Below are 18,467 nucleotides of genomic sequence, written 5' to 3'. Positions count from 1 at the left end.
GGAGTTCATCTGATGCCACCTCTAGCAAGATGCATGGAAAATGATTTTGTAATTGTACAGTTCCTACTTTGTCTTGAGAAAATAAAAAAAACCCCAACAAACAGAAACCTGAACAAAAGAGGAAAACACTTTTTTCTTTCCTCTTCCTTTTCCTTTAATTTTCCATTTGCTTTGTTCATTTCAGATGCAGGAAACCTATGGAGTATTTACATTCTATTTATTAGCAAGAGTTATCCCCCATCTCCACTAATACATTTAGTGAAGGCAAGTCTGCATCATTTCTGCCAAGGGACTTTATATTAGACAGAGGATAATGTTAAACTTTATAGATGTCAGTGATCATTTCCAGTGGGAATTTACTACATTGGCTTGATTTTGTGTTTCTGAGACTCTCATTACAGCTGCGCCAGGCTGTATATGGCAGTTTTGGAAAAGGAGAAGGCTCAGTGGGGATTTCAGTGTTCCCAGCTTAATGGTTTTTGTTAACAAAAAATAAAAGCAAAGACAGCAATCAGGGATGAGTTTGGAGAGCTGCAAGGAGTCTAACAAGGAATACCCACAGTGGGGACGATTTGAGCTGGCTCGTTTCCCCCTCTGGAAGTCCTGCTGCTGCCTGTGCTGCCTGGGAGCGCAGGTGTGGATGGCAGTGGCGCAGAGCTGGAGGGAGGCAGGGGAGGAGGAGGAGAGGAAAGCACTGCCAGCAGGGTCTGCACAAGGGTTAGGACCACCAGCTAAGGATAAAATACATCTTAAAATACATCTTAAAAGAGATGTAAGTAAATCTTGCACCTTAATTATGGATGTCTTGTAAAGGAGTTCTCCTAAAGGAAATATTCAGGTTGCCAAGTTTAGACAGAGGGACAGATGGGCACTTTTTGGAGGCCAGTGGAGAGAAATCCTGACTGCCTATATTTTAGGAACCTGAGTCAAATTCCTGGTTCCCCAGATATATGTATAACACTCTCCTCTTTAAACTACTGAATGGAAATCAGGCACTGCTGAAGGAGGCAGAGGTAATAAATTCTCCTCTCTGTAAGGAACTGCCTGGTACAAGTACTAACTGAGGACAAGGCACTCCTAGGCCCATTCCCAGGATTATAGCTCCTCTTGTTTGCAACCCACAACGATTCTTTGGTGTAAAACATACAGCCAGTTTAAGGGCCAGATGCAGATTTCCATCTCTCAGGAATGTGTCCTATTAAAGTCTTAACCATACAGGTGAACAAATCTATGAAATAAATATGACTGAACAGAGAGGTTTCTTTAACCACCTTTGTTATCCACAGGCTTCAGGAGTTTTAAGTATATTCTGGAATGAACCACTAAACATAAATTTTGTGCATTCCTAACATTTAAATTGTCTTTGTGATAACCATGGTGACCGTTACAGCTAAGAAAAACTCAAGCGGGGAAAATGCACACTTGTTTTAAATTAACAAATGGAAACTAGAATGGGAAAATGTGGTTAAAAGAGCCTAAAGAAGCTAACTGCCACTGCTCATGATCACTTTGGTGTTTAATGCAATCTTCATTCTTTCTTGACTTATTTATTACTATATAATTCTGTGCATTCAAGCTAATTTTCTGCTAGTATGTGAGAATAGAGGAGTAATTTTTGTATTCTTCTTTCTTTAACTGAAAAAATCCAGATACATTTTAATAAAGAGGCTCCAATTTCTGATCTGATTTGTGTGCAAGAGCCCAGACTCTCAAGGCTACAGAATGAGATATGTATAGTTCCACATGGCTTTCAAGGGGTGAGGGGGCAGACAGATGCCTGCATATCCTTCAGGAGGTAGTCCTAGCACAGAGAAAGTTCAAGTGGTTGTAAGGAGATTTATGCTTTAATGGAGTATGTTTTAAAGGTATCTAGAGACCTGCCAGTGTAGGTACACATTGATGAGTGTATATCAAAACAGCCAAGCAGGCTAAGTACCTAACTTTTGTAATTTGTATGGAAGTTAGGTGCCTACCATATGGAGCCAAGTTAATAAATCTCCCTAGCTGCTACCTGTGCCTTGAGCTGTCCAACATGCCTGTGTACTTAGTTTCAGCCTTACACATTTGTACCACCTATGAAAACAACGTTTGATCATGACTGCAAACTCTAGCCATGCTGTAGAGTATTTACCATGGAAATGACCAATAAAATTAGGGGCATTGTCACTGAAGTGAAAATATTTTGTATAGCTCTAGATGTAAGCTACCATTTCAGATTATTTTGGCAGCAATGACTCACTAGAAATCTGTGCCAGTGACTATGGAGTGGTGAGGGATAAGCCCAGTTGTTCTGGCAAGACCTCACAAGTACTGTTCTGCAAGAAGGAGCTTTTCTCCCCAGCAAGTCTTTTGACCACAACTGGCTGGAAGGAAATCAGAGCCAATGCTTGGAAGAGAGACTACAATTTGTGCATCTCCGAGTCCCCCAAGAGAGGCACTGGCAAAGGCTGGATGGTGGGCGAAAAGAGAGAAGCAGAAGAGCTGAATTTAAATACTTTACCAGCAGGCTATTGTCTTTTAAATATTCATGGTTTTCTTTCATTAAAATTTTCCAACTTCTAATTAGAATTGGATGGGCAAGTTCTGTAAGAATGATTTTGGCATAAAAGCTGTTTCTCCATCAGCATGTTACCACATGGGAGTTGCATAAGTCTCCATTCTCTCATGTGATGTGGTCTCACCAGGCTCAACAATAAGATCATTTGGCCTCTGAATAAGGCAGGGTACCATGAAGGAGAAAGACAGTTTGGGGCTGAATTGACATTTAACTAGTATCTGAGGAATATTCAATAAACCAGAAATAATTTATTCTTTAACATTCTCTGAAATATCTGGAAATTCTTTGTCACCACAAAACCTTTCAACACTCTTGGATTTTTTTTCTCAGTATTTCTGTTCAGCAGCAACCAAAGAAACTCTTTTCAGTACAGTGTTAAAGACAGATTTGAATAACCCCTGGGATTGTGATTCTAATATTTTATAGACTCCTGAATCACTGAAGAAGACCCCTTCCTTACCCAGACTAAGTACTGAAAGGATCCCCTGTGCTCTGAGCCCTTCTGGGCTCTCTGCGAAGGGAGAGCCCAGAGCAAGGGGCTCAGTGGCCCCAGCTGGGAACATGTCAGTGCAGGCTCAACAATAGCACTGCTTTCTTTGCTTTCTCTGGAAATGAAACCTAGGAATTTTGTTCCTGAATATCTGCATGAGGAAAGTGCTGTTACCTCTTGTTTGGTTGATGAATCTCATAAAACATAAGGCCACAAGAAGTGTGCCACAAATCCAGACACTGGAGTGAGAATACAGGCCGGGTGAAGAACCAACCTTTCATTTTTTACGTAGAACTTCAGCTTTTCAAAAAAATATTTGGCTGGAACTATTCTAAATAAACTTATTATCATAATTTAACTGGAAAGTCTAATTGCACATTCAGGATAATTGCATTCACAGCAGAGCAATTGTATAAACACTTTAAATATTTTTTTCAGGTAATGAAGAGACTAAAAAAAAATCACAAATTATTTTTATAAATTACAAGCATAAAATAAGATAAATATGTATAATACATTTCCTAGAAATTGTTTTGTGCTACCCAGCACTATATCTTCCTTTCCATTTATCAGTGATGGTGAAAGTTACTGAATGGAAACTCTTGCAAAAGAGTTTAGCTGGAAATGAGATTAAGGCAAAGTCACCAAATCGAAATTCAAATTTTATACGTTTCTTTGCAGCACAATTACATTTCAGTAATTTTGTTTAGCATGGTTTTAATATATTGCTCATTTGAGGCCTGCTGAATAATTTCATGGGAAGAACTGTGTTGTTACTGGAAGAAATTTCTTGTCATTGCAAACAGCAGGAAAACACAGTTATTAAAAACTGATAAAATATTGGTATTTTTACTGCAAAATAACTAGTAGCTATTATTGGCATTGCTTAGAATTCATTTAATTTACTTTGTTTTCAATTAGGGTTGTGCATACAGAGAAGTTTGCTTAGGGTTTTGCTGCTAGCTGAACAGAAGCAGAGTGAGAGATACAGCACTTCAATGCAGTATTTGTAGGAAAAACACCACACATTCCTGCTGGAGCTAATAAAACTGCCTGTGGCTAAGTCTGCTTAGTATTTGCCAGTAGCTCTATTTTCATTGCTTTATCACTACACAGAACTGCTCAAGCTGAAATTTGCTACGCTTGCCTCTGCCTTAGGTGGGATTTTTTTAAATATTTCAACCATAATTCCTCAGCTCTTCCCAAGAACAAATTTAGGAAGAATAAGTAACACGTAAGTGGTTTCTGCTTCTCTTGGGCAGTGTGCTAAAGACTAGCAGAGGGCTAAAATTCAGGGTGTGTTGCCTGTAGGGAAACATTATTCATTACCCTCTGCCAGGAGAGCTCCTGGTAACAGGTCTGTGTCTCTGGGGGCCACATAAGGATCTAAGGGGTCTGGTGAGGATAGAGGTGCACCTCGGCAGGACCAAGCAGACAGAGGGTGGGGACCCACGTGCCACTGGAAATTCAGATTTAGTTGGGTAGAAGGGGCTGGCAGGAGAAGAGGAGGGAGGCCAGGGAGACCTTCCCTTCCTCCCCCATATACAATGACAGAGCAGTGGGGATCTCCGTCTGCCATGTGTTGGGGGAAGCCACCAGTGTGGCTTCCTGACCAAGGTGCCACATGGTGGCACTGGGTTCCCATGACCACTCAGGAGTGCTGTTAGAAGCAGAAAATTGCTTTAACAAGTCAACCAGAACAAACAGTGTGGGTATCCCCAACACAGCGATTTCAGCTACTGCATAAATACAACCCAAGCCTGCAGTGCCCCAGGCAGGCACTGGTTTCCTGGGGCTGGTGCCACAGCTCTTCACACCAGGATACCCATTGCTTGGAGTGAGTCACTGGCCCTGGAAATCATTGCTATTCAGACTTGTTCGTTGGCATCCTTCTTGAAAGCTGCTGCTGAAATTCCTGACAAGACTCCCCTCAGAAGCAAGAAGTTGTTTTTGCCTGACCTCTGCTCCTGGCACAGACCCTGCCTGGATGACACAGAGGCTGAAGGTCAGAGCATCCTGGCCTCTGTCCCTGCCCGTGGACTATTCCTTGAATGAGGATGCATGATGGTGGAGGCACTGTTAGTCCTTCTCTGACATTTTAACATAGCTAGGTGGGACAAGGTCTGGTTAGTGGTCAGTCTCTGGAAAAACATCCTCAGGTCCGGTTTCTCTAACCATCTTAAAACAAGCGTGTTCCTCTGTGCCTTGGCTCTTTCTTAGTGCAGTGCTAAGGCAAAGCAAGGTAGTGAAGTGCTCAGGGAGGATCCAGAGAAAGTTCTTCTGCTGCTTATTGCTACTGCAGATGAAAGTAAGAGTTTTTTGTCTGTCTCTCAAGAAGCTGAGGGCTCCTACTTTTTTGACAGATGGATAATGGAAGATGCTGCAGAAAGTCAACTCTGACATGGTTAGGGATATGACATGATGGCACAGTTAGCTTGTTAAGCCCACTGCCTTTCAGAATAAATTTGTCAAGGTTGTATTTGCACTGGAGTTGTTTATACCTTGCCAGGATGAAGAAAAAACCCCCATGAATTCAGTCTAATAACAAATAGTTGTGTAAATCACTGGCAAGGCATGATGTGTTTCTCCTGTGTGTTGGAGAGGATGAAAGTTTGGTAAGAAAGTTTCACAGATATGTAGGCTTGGCAGAAAGATCTCTGAATGTAGAAACTAAGGATGAAATAGAAATGAAAGCAAGTTTTGATATAGAATAAAAGATGTTTTGCTGAAACACTGACCACTGAATAACTGAGAAGGCAAAGGTTGGAAGGAAATTTTTATGATTAGGACAAAGGTATGTGACTACAAACAAAGACATGTTTTTCACCAAGTAAATAAGTCTCAAGAAGAGCATAAGTAAATAGAAAACATGTTTTTACCAAAAAGATATCGGAGGCAAACAAGAAATGTTGATGTAGCAAGAAGAAGAAGAGAGGTCTGAGAATTTTCCATTGTAAGCTTAAATTGTAAATTACTTACTCTTGTGATTGGATAATAATGACTATAAGATGGTGATGGTAGTAGTTATGATAGGCTATAGGCAAATGTAAAAGTATTGTGTATGGTGCTTATTGGTTGTTATGTATTAAGATACTCTGCAAAGAAAGGTATATAATGCTTTGTAACTTGAACAGAAAGTGGCTTCAGGTATGCCTACAGCTGGAGCTGGCAGCTGCAGAGCTGGCTCTGGATACCCACTCCCTGAAATGCTGTAACTTCGCCTATGCAATAAACAGCTTTCAAGAGAACCGCCTGAAGTGCAGACATCCTTCGTGAACCTTTCTCCTATACCTGTGGAATAGTTTGTCCACCCCACCTGTAATGACCCTGGCCAGTTTTCTTGTTGAACTAGGAGTCATCCAAACTATTAAAGCTCTCTTCATGTGACATCTTGGGACTTGGTGTTATTTCACTTCCATAAAAATGTTTTTGTTCCTTTGCAGCATAGACAAGAATGTTCTTAGAGAGTCTAAGGACTAATTCAAATGTGCCTTTAATCACCTCTTTTTTCGAATTTAACTAATTACTTTGAGCAAAAGATAGATCATACTACTTGTCCTCAGAATTCAGGCTATTTCTACAATTAAAGATGATATTTCTGCAGTTAAAATTGACTTTTAAAGCTGGCCTAGTGTTTTTTTCATTTTCTCATTATAATTTCCTGCTCTAAAGAATTTTCTTGTCTGTGAGTGAATGAAGACCTGTGTGCAAACTGAACAGTGGTTTTATCATTACCTTACTTTTGCTTTCTTGGAATTAAAAACTCATTTCACATTGTTACCGTTTTTCCTACCCATTTTATTACTGCATCATAATTTCAAACTGATTTGTAAAACCATCCAGCCTTTATATTGCTGTTGTGGTGAATCTCAACCTAATTCAGGAGGTCTATGTTCAGAAATAGCTCAAGCTGGTGTAAGCTGAAGTCTGACAAATTTTTCTCCAGCTGCATAGTATGTTACCAACACATGTGCATGCTGTGACAGAGTCACAGGACTTGTCAGGGATTGTTTTCCTTATTTTAGGGTCTCCAGAGAGACCATGCTTTCTGCATCTCACCTGCAGACCATCATTTGCAGCTTTGAGAGGGGTAGTAAATGCTACATGAGATACCCTGGATCTGGGCTGATCTGAGACTGAGGGCTTCCTTCTCATTGTCTGGCACCAAGAAAGCAAACCCCAGCCAGCAGCTCTTTGCATCATCCTGACACCTGGGCAGACATTTGTACTGATGTAGTTGAAATCCAGAGGGATTTCTGGCTGATGAGGATAACTAAATGTTGTCCCTAAAGCATGGGTGCAGATGAAAAAAAAAATATTACTAATATCTTGGATAATAAAGACTAATTCCACCTGTGTCTACAACTGCTTGGAAAAGAATGGAGAGATTTAACCACTCCCCTAGAATCATAGAACTAGCTTCTTGCATTACACAAATAAAATAGCTTGTTTGCTAATCATATGCTGATTCAAGTGATTCCTATTTGGTACAGTTTAATATTAGCATACTCTGATAATTGCTAGAATTTAATTTATTTCAGTCTGCATCTGCATGTTCCACAGGTGGTAATCAGTGGTCTTTCTCTATCCCATGGGAGACACTGACCTTATCACTTCTTTCCTTGCTAAAATCCTGCTCCGTTCCCCAGGTACCAGTTGCGTTTCCTTTCAGATCTGTCTAATTGATGGATGGAATTAAACTAAATTCAGAGCAATTGCTCTCAACCTTTAAATAGCAGCTGGGTTGTGGCTTCTATTTCAGCCTTGAAGAGGAGCCAGTGTTCCCAAAAGAAGAGCTTTTGGGATGGGAAGTTGTGCCAAAAGCCTGCCTGCTTTGCCCAAGGACTGGTTTTGCTTTTTCCCCAGAAGCCTTGCTGTGCACACAAGCTCAGACCACTGGGGATACAGCACTGCCCCTTTAGACTTTCTACCATTCTAGACAGAATCTGCTTCGCATTGGTTCATACTAAGAAAAACGTTTTCTGATGATTTCAGACTCCTGGATGCTAGCCAAAGCTGCCTGTGTCCCATCAGTATGCTGCAGCACAATGTACAAACTTCAAACAGGACTAATATATAAAATCAACACAAATTATTATATTAAGTTCATAGCATCAATTAATAAAAGCATAGCAACAGCTTAATATTAAAACAGCTTTATCTATTTTATGCTTTAAAATCAGTCTGCCTCCAGAAAGTGAGGTAGGATTTCACTCTGAGGTTTTGCAGGAACTTGGTTCAGATTAACCTGATAGCATAATATGCCCTTTAGAGCCAATAAATTTATTTCTTGTACCACAGTAGCTGTACTGAAGATAATACTGAGATGATACTTCAATAATCAAAATAATGAACTTTTTGAAGTCATGCTATTTCACTGTATTGCATGAAGATGCAGTTCCCATTAGAGACTCATGGATCCTTTCAGTATCTGAATCATACAGGGAGGTATTGCCTTGAGCATATCAATTATCCAGATGCAGGAGAAGCTTAAAATACTTAAGGAAAGGAGAAAAATATATGACATTCCAATACTGCTTGTTATGCACAGCATTCAAAACTTGATGTTTATCACTCACCCTTTAGTGTTTGGAAAGGCAACAAAGCCTCTCTTGGGCCCTCCTCTAAGTAAATAGGTGTTTCCTTTTGTAAGGTGCCTCCTCCAAGGTCAGGATTAGCTTCTGTCATAGTCCCTCAGTTTCATGATATGAGGAGGTTATATCTCAGGGATTTTTTGGGAGAGAGGGGAAAGTATAAATCTTTATTGTCACACTCAAGAATGGAGAGAACATAATTCCAGAAAGATTATAAAAGCTCAGACACCTTAATAAATTAATGTTGGAAACCTCCTTCAGTCAGCACTAGACTTCAGAATTGCAGTTTAAAAGGCAACTACATCTATTGGCTGTATCATTTGACTTTTTATTGAGGTATATCTGCTTTGAGATGGTAAAGTCAAAAGCAGAGCTGACAGTACTTGTCTTTCACTTTCCTTAAAAGGTTAAAAGGAAGTCAGACTTTCATGCTGTGGGGCTGTTTTAAAAGAAGTGTCACCTACCTCAGTTGAAAGAATCTGTCTGTGCCCTTTGAGAGCCCTTCTAATTATAGATGCTGAGGTGTCCTTGAGCTTTGAAGCAAATGCTGTTATCCAGTTCAATATATTGTACATTGCAGATGACTCTTTTATCTTTCCATCCAAAAGTACATTTTCAGCTTTTGGTCACAGGTTAACTGTAATTATATTACCCCTTCTAGAGATGAAGGTTCTGTAAGCACCTAAAAAGGTATAATTCATTTGCAAGTACACACACAATGAATTTTCTCCTTTTAAAAGTGACTTTATTTCCAAGAAATGGGTTCTTATTTCCCAGTATTGTGTTCACTTGATCATGGGCTTCACGAGAACGCTTTGATTACAGTGATGCAGTTACTGGTTTGTACTTGCTGAACGGGTTTTTATCAATGTCTGGCCTTAAGAGGTCTTAGCTACATACTTCTTTGATGTGGTAGTTTAAACAAACTCTTCACTGTCTTGGTTATTTTCTCTGTGTTTTGGAGTACATAACTGTAAGTGCGGAAATTGTCAGGAAGAAACACGAGTCCTAGGAAAACAAGCCAAATTCACAAACATATAATAAATTATTATTTTAACAGAACTATAAAACAGGTTAAAAAGGTTTGTAAACAGAAGAGATATTTTTCGGGCTTTCCAGCACAAATTATCTCCTTTCAGGCTGAAACAGAAGGAGAAATCTTTCAACTAAGTATGGTGGAGAACATTTGTTCTAAGTTTAACGTAATTATGTTGTTCAATTAATTAGTAACTGCTGGATTCCTGGAGCATATAGGTGGCCTCTCAATTGCGAGGACTGAAAGTCTGGTTTCACTCTTTGACTTCAACATAAAGCCGTTAATCACCACTCTTTTCTCTTAACCAGAGCCCGCAATGAAAATGAGCAGCAATAACGCAGCAATTACCAACTCCCATGGGCTGACACAATCACCTCCACAAACCAGCCATCAACCACAAGCCACCAAAACGTCAGGAGTGCAGAGCCAGGCCCTCGGGTGCTGCTGTGAGTGCTCTTTGCAGGGCACTTGTGGCCCCCACCTCACTGGTAAAAAGGGGCCTCCTTGCAGGGAGGACGTTCCTCTGAGGTGAGAAATTAAAACTGCTTTTTCCAAGGTCTGTAGTAATGCCTGTACTGCTCCCTGCACATATTCCTCACTCGCATTCTTGGGCCATCACAGCTATAATGATGCCATTACCACTTATTTAACCTGTCAGAGTATTTTACCGAGTTCTTAAACTGTCAGCTCAGGATAGGCAGTAAGTTGTGCTGATGGGGTTTATCGTTCATGAAATACACCTTCCCAGTTCTAATGTGCATGTATTTTCTGTGCTTGTTGGTACAATCTCCAAGAAAAAATACCAAGATTTTAAATGAAGAAATACAGAATTCCTCAGGATGTTTTAAATCTTATCTATAAGTTCCAGAGGGATGTCATTTATGCATAGTGTTCCCTTTAGGAATACAGGTTACTTTTTAATTTGATTTTAGCATTTTTGAAAAATACCAGACTCTTCGCAATAGAACTACACAAAGCTTTATTTGCAGGTCACCTTCTTAAGTCGTTGGGAGATTATATTCAATGAATAAATTGAAACAACTCAAACATTACAGAAGTTATCAGGAACAAGAGTTTGTTGTACAAGAGCATTTTAGGGATGACATAACAAGATAGGTACTCTGATAGCTGCTCTGGCAGATCTCCTAAAGCCAATAAGCACGTACAGTAAGCGTGGTGCAGAACACCAAAGGCAGCTTATTACACATTCTCTGCCTGATAACAGATTAAATTGAATGTGAAGAAAAACCTTCAGACAAAGAAAGTTTCTTTGTGTTTCCCCGAGAAAGTGACTCATCTGAATTCTGGTGGAAATACCCCTTTCAGCATAAATTAATACCATAGGTCTCAAAATTTCCCAAATTAATAGAGTGATTATATATTCCACATGCATTAGTTCTGCAGAGAGGTATAGGTTTCATCTTCTGTGGCCACCAAACACTCAAGTCTGTTACAAAAGCATAACAACATGCAAATGAGAAATTTCAGTTTCATATCAGCTAACATATACTGGATATGCACAGTGCTTTAAAAATTGCATCATTTCTGCATCTCTACCTGGAGCAGTTAATTTTGATTTTGTTACTGATTTATAGGAGAAAATGCCACCATATCCCTGACATAGTACGAAGTCAAGTTCCACTTCTCAAATATTTCAGTGGGTTTCCTTGGCTGCCAATTTGTTCTGTTGCCCTGGACATGCAGGGTGCCATTACTGTGCTTGAAGTTGATATTAAGGTGAACTGCAAGTCTTCTAAGATTTTCCCCCTTTCTGTTCTATATTTTTCCAAAGAGGAGTAGGTACTCTGAGCCATTTATCTGGAATTAGTTTCTCACATAATTTTCTTAAAGAGAAAGCAAGTAAAATATCCCAAAGACTGAAAACTAGGGAAAGGAACAAGCTAAAACATAACATATGCTGCCATTTTTTTAGAAAAAAAATGTGTTTATGTGTTTATGCTTGCTTTTATTTGTGTTGCTGAATATCACAAAAGCCAAAGAATAATTACTCAGGATGTCCTTATTGATATTGCTGATCATAGAACCATAGAGTCATTTAGGTTGGAAAAGGATTTTAAGACCATCAAGTCCAGCTGTTAACCCAGCACTGCCCAGTCCACCACTAAACCACATAAAAGTGGATCACAAGACCTCAGCACAAGTCATTTAAAGCACTTTTGAATTTGAGAACAGACTAAATTGTCCGTAAAAGCAACAAAGAAAACCTGTCATCTAAATTGAAGTATGCTAATATGTTCTCATAGATTTGACAAGAACGAATGCACTGCCATGAAAGTATCAAGCATTGTTATCTCTAGGTTATTGAGATTTCTTTCCATCTAAACAGCCCTCACTTTTACCTCTCATGTACACAAGGAATCCAGTGGTTTGCATAAACCTGGAATTTTCTCCATTCTCCAGTCTCCCTGATAATTAAATGGTAGAAATTTGAAATTAAAAGAAAAATTGAAGCTGACAAATACGTTGAAAGAGAGATATGTAATCATCTCGAGGTAATATCACGCTACTTTACATCCTGCAACCTTTTAATAGATACTGTTATTCTAGAAATCATGCCCATTGTTTTTCAAAACCTGATAAAAAATCTTAGGCATCTTATTAAGAGGCAGCAGAAACCATAGGATGGTTTAAGTGCAGAAACTTGTAAAAAATGGAAGTACTTTCTCCAGGACATTCTAGGTTCCTGCAAGTGTCTCTCCAGTTCCAGCAATTATCCTTGCTATACATTATCATATCACACATTTGGGGACCTTTTTCAGCACTCCTTTCATTTTGTTATATTGAGGAATATGTCTGTGTGAAGAGGAAACATGGACTAGGGACACCCTTGGAATGATATAATCAGTAGGGCTGAAGTATGAGGCAGTTTGTGAATGATAACTACAAATTATGTAGGAAGAATTTAAGTAGCAAAACAAGGAACGACATTGTGAGGAACACTGAAACAAAGACATTGCATTTATAAGTATCCTAATAGCCTGGATTTCATTTGACATAGTCCCTCAAAGATTTCCATACCATATAGATACATTCTACTGGATCTTTTACATAAAAAACTTTGCTGATTTCTCTGCAGATTCAGACTAGATTTCCATTCTCATTAACTACCTTCACATTTCATTTTGAGACCACAGGTTAAATACTTTCTTGGAATTTCTTAATTAAGAATAAATGTAATGTACTTTCTGAGTATATTCTGCCAAATTTCCAAAGAGATTAAGGCAGTTCTCAGAGGAAAATGGGTGCTTTACACACATACTAACTTCACAAACAGAACAGCTAAGGACTCTTTTGAGTCCAGTAATTATTGACTCCAGACTTTAACTTAACAACCTATTGCCAAAATCTGTCTTTCCTACTGCAGGGGAGGGGCTTCAGCATCCCTCAGCCTCTCCAGCGCAACCCAGCTTCCTGTGTCAGCTTCATCAGGGCAGAAGTGGCAGGAGCAATGTGGCCACCTACAAGGTTCTGCAGGTACAGGTGTGCTCACATCTTCTCCCCTGTCACTGCACTGGGGCAGAGGAATTATCTGACTTGCACAGCCTGGCATTTTGTCTCCAAATGAATAAAATAATGGTATAATAGTCTACAAGACATCTGGACTTTTCTGTCTGGCTGCTTGAGATGTCTCTTTGATTCCCACGTGGTCAAAGATTGCTCTGTGTTGTGCCAGGAAACACATGAGCATTCCCTCCACACATTTGGGGACCACTGTGGAAATAAAATAACCAAAGAAATCTCTAACACATATTTAAAAGATTGTAATTAATTGGTTAGATTTCTTTTTCCCTTTCTTTTTCTCTTTCTCCCCTACCCCTTCTTCTTTCTCCTGTTCTTGTTCTTGTACTTCTTTTTTTCTTTCTTCTTCCTCTTCTCCTCCTCCTTCTTCTCCTCCTCCTCCTTCTTCTCCTCCTCCTTCTCCTTCTTCTCCTCTTCTTCCTCCCCCTCCTCTTTTATCTTTTTCTTTTTCTCTTTTTTTTCCACGTGGTATATTTTTGGAATATATCTTCTCACTTTTTATTCTGGTCCATAACAAGACTGATGAGTCACTGAAGCTATCAATGGGATTTTTCCAGCCACCCTCGCTCTGCACACACTGCACTCCAAGGTAAAGGTCTGGATGACCTCTGGAGGCCAAAATGAGAAACTGGAAATTTTTACCATGTGTTTCTGGAAGGAAAGAGTAGACCCAGTGCTCTCCACTGCCGTTAATAAGAATATCGCATTAAGGATGAGTTTCAATATATAGAAACTGAGGATGAGGATGAGAGTGGAGGAATTGTTTTATCAAAGACCAAATGTGCCTGATACAGACACAGAGGCAGTATTTGTGGTTCTGCAACAATGTACATTGAATATATTGTGGGGCATATTGAAACAGCATGAAATTAAGTATGATTTTTCAGGTTTTCTCATGCTCTTTCATGTTACAAAGTTTCCAGTAAATTCACAAACCCTCTTTTCCAAGTGTGATCTCTTGCCATTATATTCATCTTACCTGGCTGCTCAGACAAACCTCTATTTTAAAAATTTTTTTGCTACAGAAAGGTTTAGATTACTAAAAACATGTGATTCAGTCTGGTTCCTCTTTCCTTAAAGACTGTGGAAATCCGTTATAATCAGTGACAAATGATAAACTGGGCAGAAGGTGCATTTTAATATTGAGAAGGGAAATTTCACAGTCTTAGGTATTCAGGTAAAACTTTGATTGATCTAAACAGATGCTTAAATTCTATTGAAACATTGAGGACTTAACCCACATAAAATCATTACCATAATTAAGATCTTTGCAGAATCAAAATTATACTGGTATTTACCCAAGATGGAGAGATGCACAGTATCATCTCTATAATTTACATGTTTTAAACGTCCTCTAATACTTTCAGCATTTATCCTTCTGACTCTTATGTTTTGTCTTACCAGGTTTTAGTGTTTAAGATTAGAGGGGAACCTTTAAACAAGCAGCCTGATGATCTGCACGAAAAGGCTTAATATTGGTCCCATTATCCTTACCCAGAGACCAGTTACCCCTGGTTAACTGAAGCACAGCTTCCAGAAAGCCACTTAATCCTGGCTTGTGGTTATCAAATTTATTCCTCTAATGTCCTGCTCCAATGGTCAAGGCCTGTCATTTTTTGAAGATTGCTTTATTTCTCACCTGGCTGTGGATGACCTCAGTATTCAACCATTGACTCTCTGTGTGCTGATCTTTGCTAAAGCTGAGTCCTTTTGCATCTTTCTCCAGCAAGACAATCAGCTCATGTCATTTCCCAGTCCTTTCTTTGACAGGATAAATAGAGTCCTTAGTTTTTCACTATGAGAAATTTTAATATTTTTAATTAAATTTAATTTTATTTAATTTAACCTAATAATTTTCAATATTTTCAATAATTTTTGTCATCCCAAATAATTTTAATTTCCTTTAAAATGTAGGCACCAAAACTGTTACCTTCTGTAGTAATACTCAGTTTCTCATTTAAGGTACTTAAATCTTTTAAAAGTGCTTTGTGCTGGGACAGAGGGTCTTAGTCTCTGCATGACCAACACCCCATGTTCCAACACATACAGTGTTTCTTTTGACTCTGTTGTAATGATTTGGACTCAACTTATGGTGAGAGCATTCTCTGTTGGTGCTCTGCCCTCGTTGCAGATATCATCAGATAAATTCCTGTGTATAGGCTTAAGCCAAATTGTATTAGGAATGATTTTATATTTATTTCTAGAACACAAATAGAAATGATGAAGAGTATCCCTTAGCACTAATTTTGGTGAAAACCACTTAAGGTATGCCCTCATGGATTGCCCTTTGAGAGCTTAAAACAGTTTAGTGTAAGGTTATTGATATTGTAAAGTGCCAATTTCTCAACTGGGATGTGTGTGTAGATGTGTGTGTGATGATAAAAAATAAAAATACATCCATTACATCTATTATGTATATGTAGTACAGCAATCAGACAGGAAGCAAACTCACTGAAGAATAAAATCAGGTTTGTTTTGCCAAGCCTTGTTGCAGTCAAATTGTGTTGAGTGACTTTCATTGTTCTGATAATTATTAATTAATTTTTATATTTGGGGTTGAAGTCAGAATAGCTGCATTTATTGTGTGGAATTTTGTTAAGCACTATGACTTAACAGTACTGAAGGTAGCTGCATCAGTCACACATCTCCTTGCCTAGCCCTTTTGTGCTGATACTTTCTCAGGCCAGTTAGTTTAAGAATAGCTGGCAGTTAGAAATAATATCTTATTTTTCAGTGCCTTTTGAATAATAAGCACATCTTGTGTCTTCATGAATAAGTGAGCTATTCTGTTTCCTTCCAAACAAAAAATTATTATTATTATTATTTGTTGAAAACTCTACTATTTTCCTTCATTACTAGCTGTGCTATTATTCTTCTTCATGACAGGTATATTTAGTACACTAAGATTTCTTTTTCTCCTAATACAGATATCACCATTCACACTGCTGTTCGATTGTATCTTTTCCAAAGTTCTTATCTGCTGACTTCTGTTCCATTTTTCTGTGCTCCAAAAGCTTACCCTGAGTTTGCACTGACTGCTGTCTATTCCTCCCATTTCTCTTTGCAACATCTGTTACTCAAATTATCACCTTCATTTTGCTACTGAACTAAAAGGAGCTTTTTGAAAAACATTACATCTTTTCAACTGTACATCCATGTCTTTTTAGTCATCTAATGTAAGTTTCTAAACAGTCCTCTGAGGAGCCAGAAAAAAAAAAAAGATTGCCAGTCAGAAAAGAATCACTTTTCATAATTTCCCTCAGCTTGACAAAACTAACCCTTTTTCTCTCTTTTTCCACACTGAATGTAATCAGATTGTGATCACTGATCTCCAGGCTTTGCCAGCTTCCTTTCTAGTGACTAAATTTTCTTTTCTTTTTTTTTTTTTTAAAGCCAAAACAACAAAGCCTGCTACAGAATTGCTTTTTGTTGGACATATCGTTGCTGTGAGAATGTGCCATCTACTGCTTCAGGACTGTTGTGTTTTACTACAGGCTCCCTGGCTGAAACCTACAAACCCTCCAACATTTTTTTCCTGTCTTTGCATTGGGAACAGGTGCTCAGATAGGGAGCTGTGCTGCCCTCCTACTGGGAATCATGTAGCAGCCACCCCTGCCCATCTCCCCACCTCAGTTTCCTTCCTGAGTTTTGTCTGACATGCATCAGATGCTGTAATTGCACATTTCTCTCAGCTGTGCATTACTGGAGCAGTTCCAGGTCTGTAACTGTGTTGCTGGGTGGGTCAGGAGGAAGGAATAAGCAGGCAGGGAGGGGCTCTCCAGCTTGGCAAACCAGGGTCCCATGGGCTGTGGGAGAACCCAGCTGAAGTCTGATCTCCCCTCAACATACAGCAACCCAGAACTACTGGCACTGCTGCAAAGTCCACTTTTGGGCTTACAGCAGCTGCATATCCCAGCATTTTCAGAAGTCCTCATCTGAGTCTGGTTTGAACTATCTCCCCTGGGCAGCCAGGTGAGGAAAAATAATGATTTCTCCTAACCAGAGAGGATGATAGGAAGTGGCCTCAAGTTGTTCCAGGAGAGATATAGATGGGATATCAGGAAAAATTTTTTCACCAGAGGAGTTTTCAAGCACTGGAACAGGCTGCTGAGGGAAGTGTTGGAATCACCATCCCTGGAGGTATTTAAAAGACATGCAGATGTTGGTATTTAGGGACAGGGCTTAGTGGTGCACTTGTCAGTGCTGTGTTTACCATCCTACTCGATGGTCTTTGAGGTCTTTTTGGTCCTAAATGATTCCATGATTCTATGAAATGGTTCGTGTCTTGCTTCCTTCTGTGGGTAGACCAAAAAACCTGCACAAGCTTAGTGTCAAGCATCCATCTCACTTAATGAGTAATTTTGAATTTCAAAATTATTTACACATGGGGAATGAAACCAGAGCAAAAAGGGAGTCAAAAAATGCTGCAAATTTTGAATAGAAGCACCATAGAGTCATTTCTTTGCAGTACTGCAAGAATCTACTGTTACAAACCTACTTGAAAGCTCTACCACTTGGGTTGGAAACAACGTGGTGGGGGGATTTTTTTCCTCTGATGCTGACTCATTTTTAATTACCTTTTGCTCCCTAATAAATTTAGAACACTTAAATTGAAAGTAGCTTTGATCCACAGCCCCCACTTATTATCAGAAATCTGTGTGCAATTGCACCCAGTGTTTCAGTTTGCATAACTTTTTTGTGACGCTATTAAAGCTGCTTGCATAATAAAATTAAATGCAGTTTACATTTAGTAATGTGTCTGTTCACTTGCCTGTAATCAAACTGACAGCTTTTCCTTTAAACAGTCAATCAAGTCTCCGGTTCTTTCTGGCTCTGTTTATTTGATTGGAGTTGAGATGTCATAAAACAGAATGGAATATTTTACAAGTTCTGATTACATGCTTTGACTTTTTTAGGACTGCAATTTCTTTCATTCATAAAAAAGAACCTCTGAATTATTAAAAAAAAAAAAACCACCCTGATTTTCATTTCACAGTTGATGCTACAGTTACCAAAACCACAATCTGAATTCTAAATGTTTTTTCTCTGTCAAAAGTAGCTAAAAAGCCTACACATTAAGTTCTTAATTGATTAGATTACAGCAACAATTTCACGAATAAGGCATATTTTTTCCAGGCTATATCCTCTGAATAGAGTTTTATTTAAAGATAAGGCAAAATGATTCTGCTACAGAACAGAATCTAGGAACTGAATGATACATCTGCAGCTGGAATAGTAGGTGGTTATTTC

General features: G+C 39.0%; 1 long non-coding RNA gene across 1 annotated transcript in view; it reads left to right on the top strand.

The window, feature by feature from the left end:
• Positions 1-17,967, top strand: part of LOC104686196 — a 199,503-nt gene extending 181,536 nt beyond the window's left edge. The window contains exons 15-17 of the long non-coding RNA XR_005601853.1: positions 9,986-10,205; positions 13,063-13,172; positions 16,611-17,967. This is a non-coding gene — a long non-coding RNA (uncharacterized LOC104686196). The remainder of the gene's footprint in view (positions 1-9,985; positions 10,206-13,062; positions 13,173-16,610) is intronic.
• Positions 17,968-18,467: the final 500 nt, after the last annotated feature.

This window comes from Corvus cornix, chromosome 1 (genome assembly GCF_000738735.6).
Source record: "Corvus cornix cornix isolate S_Up_H32 chromosome 1, ASM73873v5, whole genome shotgun sequence".
In the NCBI taxonomy this organism is placed as follows: Eukaryota; Metazoa; Chordata; class Aves; order Passeriformes; family Corvidae; genus Corvus; species Corvus cornix.
This window is presented reverse-complemented; position numbering and strand designations above follow the sequence as displayed.